Below are 3,703 nucleotides of genomic sequence, written 5' to 3' on the forward strand. Positions count from 1 at the left end.
CGCCTTCTTTATCTTGGGAACCTGTGTGTAGAGGGCGCCCCGGGGCCTTCTGTCCATCCCACAAGGCCACCACCTAGACAACTCTGGTCCAAAGTGGCTTTCCCCAAGTGGGAAGTGCTGTGCGAGGGTCCCTCTAGGGAAGTCTGGACACTCGAAGACTGTTCTGCTCTTCCCTGCGCTGCATGTTGCTCCACATGCGTGCGTCCTTGCAGTGACCAGCAACCCTCTGCAGCTGGATCTGAGTCCACACACACGGAGGAAGAAGGACTCAGCCCCTGGACTTCAAGTACGTCTGATGCAACCGCAATGATGTCCTTGCAAATGGTTGGCGTCACCCTGGAGCGTGTTGGCAGGGACCCAAATTCCAGCTTTGCCTTCAAGTGAAAAGACAACATCCTGGATGCCATTAGCATAAAAATGGCATTTAGGTAAATTCGGGGCAGGTGGAGACTTCCCGGGGGAGCAGCACCTCATTTCTTTCACACACGTGTCCTTTCTTGACGGTCCCCACGGTCTCAAATCCTCTACGGCGTGGAAGGTTGTTGCTTTAATCACCCACTTTTTTCTGTTTTCGATGATTAAAAACGGCCCCGGCTGAAGGGTGGAAATAATGGGTTGTGGCAGGGCAGCTGAGCAGCTGACTGTGGAGATCGCAAATAAGATAATTGCGCGCGGGGTGAGCGAGATGGAAATAGGAACGGCAGACCGAGATGCCAGCGGTTGGAGCTCGAACACACAACGGCGTAAGGACGGGAGGAATGCATCTGACGACTTGGGAGTCGGATAAAGATTTTTCTTGGGGGGCGGGAATCTGGGGAAGCTGTGCATTGCAGAAGCAGCTGGCAAAAGAGGGAGGGGCTCTGGGAATTTGAGGCACGTGGAGGCAAAGCCACATTCTGCACCTTTGAGGGCAGAGGGGAGAGCCAGGCCCGGACGTGAGTGCACACTCAGACACGGACAAGGCAGGGCTGCGGAACCCCCATCGCCCGTGCCAAGAGGCGCCAGGAGCTGCAAACAGGAGCTCCCTGGCCTCAGTGTCCCCAAACTGGTATTTATGCAAACAAGACTCCCGGTCTCGTGCTGAAAACAGTGACCAGGGCTGTGGGCGGGAGTGCGCTGTGGACAGGGGAGATGGACCTGGACAGCTCATGCATCCCAAGGAGGCTGCTGCGCTTGCAACTTCCAATCCTTTGATTTGAGCCCGCGGGGGGCTGTTCTTAGAGGTGCATTTTCCTTAACTGGACACCTTGTGTTGAGAAGGAACATGGTACGTGTTTCGAAGTGACCCAGACCATGGGGACCTGGGGTTATTGTGTGCTCATTGCAGGGATATTAAAACACCCGCAGCAGGATACCCAGGCAGCCCGCAGGGCTCCAAGATCAAATATCCTAAAATCTGGGTGAACTCGAGGACTTGGAGAAAGTCCAGGATGATGTGTGAGGTCAGTTTCCACATCGATGGGAGCCGGGACAGCTGAAGAAATAACTGGGAGAGTTTCCCATCCATCGCAGCAAAGACTAAAGAGTCGTATTTTTAATAGTTTTGGGTTTATGCCTTAAGGGAGAAACAGCAAAATATTTCCTCAATGTCGGCGAAAGGCGTTTTTCAGCCAAGACCGTGTGCTGAACCCTCGTAAAGGAGCTGTTGCGCTGAGGAGGCTATTTTCTGCTCATGATTGGAGAATTTTGGGGGTGGGGAACACAGTAATAAGCAGATTTGAGGGGACAAGGCCTGTATTAGGGGCCCAGAGGAAGGTTTATGAAACAGGTGCGATTTGAACACGTTGGGGTTTTCTAATTTAGTGAGAAAGTCCAGAAGCCCCGTGCACCGCACACACTCGCCCGGCCTCGGCCACCTCTCTGCCCGCCCAGGCTGCTGGGTAATTTTGAAGCCATGGCCAGGGGTCATTTCGTGTCACCCCTCGATATTTCAGCAGCATGCGGGACGGGGGGTGAAATGAGGTTTTCTCCAAGCAGGTATTGTGGGTGGGGGGCGGGTGAGAGATGCTGGTCAGTGAGTCTGACCACCACGGAGCCAGGGAACTGCAGCAGCGGGACTGTCCACCCTGCGCCAGCCCCGTGGGGTCAGCCGGGCAGAGGAGGCCGCCTCTGCTGTCTCCACAGGCCTGTCCCTGCTCCTGACACCTGCTGGAACGGCACGAGTGGGGAAGGGGATTATTGCTGGGCTCATTATTTGAAGATGAGGGTTGGGAGGAGGTATTAAGAGGTCAGAGAGCTGCTCCTGTGGAAAGCGGCTTATCTCGGCTCCTTCGGAGAGCCCCGCCCGGCCAGTGTGGGGCCTTCTGTGCAATTTAAATTGCAAGAAAGGGGAATCTCATCAGAGCTGTGGATAATTCCCGTATCTTGCCAGAGCTGGCGAGAGGGAAGGCCGGCAGGAGGGAGAATGCTGGTATTCCTCGGTCTGTGGGGTTGGGGTGTGTGTGTGTCCTGCTAGATGCAAAAGCCCGTCTCACCGCCTGGGGTCTGTGGTCTTGCTGGGGACAGACCACGTGGAAAAGTAACTGACCAGAAACAGGCTGGGCGTCTCGTACCGTGGACAGACCTAGGCGACCGGGACGCTTCGTCAAAGACAGCAGGGCCCAAGCCAGCGCTGTGCAAACGCAAGATTCTGCGGAGTCTTTCAGAGAGCAGCACTGTTCATGTTTTATATGATTATTTTTAGAACTGACATTCTCAAAACGGCTGCTCTACCGAAAGCAATCGACAGAATCAATGCAATTCCAATAAAAATCTCAGCGGAATTCATCCGAGAGTGGAACAGATGTTGCTGCCACTCATGTGGAATCACAAATTCTCCCCAATAGTCAAAACTCTGCTGAGCAAAAGGGCAAAGAAGGGAGGCCTTGCACCCCCCCCGACTTCAAACTATACTACAAAGTGATAATAATGAAAACAGCATGGCGCTGGGGCGAAAACACACAGACTCATGGACTCGAATTCACAGCCCAGAAATAGGGCCTCCCCGGTGGCGCGGCAGTTGAGCGCTGGGTTGCGAAGCTGCCCGCAGCCTCTGCGGCGCCGGCTCGATCCCCGGCTGCTCCCCGGCCACCGGAGGAGGGTCCCACATGGCGCGCAGACCTCTCCTGCCGCCCGCTGCTCCCCTCAGCAGTGTCCTTCGGTCCTTCTGCCTGCTCTGCTCCCCGCTCTGGCTCTGGTGAATTCTCTCACCCTCCCGCGCTTCTGACTGTACCCAGTGCTTGTGTAAATAAATAAATAAATCTAATAAAAATAATTAAAAAAAAAAAAAAAACCAAAGCCCAGAAATAAAGCCACAGGTGTGTGGTCAACTATTCCATGAGAAAGGAGCAGAGAATATTCATTGTCAGGATTTTCAAAGGGCAACGTTTGGGCAATAAAATGTAGAGAGGGTCAGCCAGGCACACGTATGTGGCACATTTGTTAGAGGATTTTTTTTTAAAGGAAAATCATATCCCAGACATGTATTGTAGGAATAAGTGCCCATGATTTTATTTAACCAGATTAACTGACACAGAAACGGGATGGCGTGACAGCAGGATGGCAGGAGACTGGACAGAGGACACACGTTCACGGGAGACCAAGAAGGCTGACGTGGATTTTCTGCAGAGATGCAGGTGGGACAGACACACTGAAGCATCCAGCGCAGGCACACGCACCACGGCGGGTTTCCTACCAGCTCCGAGCTCTTGCAAGAGACACTAAG

The sequence above is a fragment of the Talpa europaea genome (genome assembly GCF_964194135.1).
Source record: "Talpa europaea genome assembly, chromosome: X".
NCBI lineage: Eukaryota > Metazoa > Chordata > Mammalia > Eulipotyphla > Talpidae > Talpa > Talpa europaea.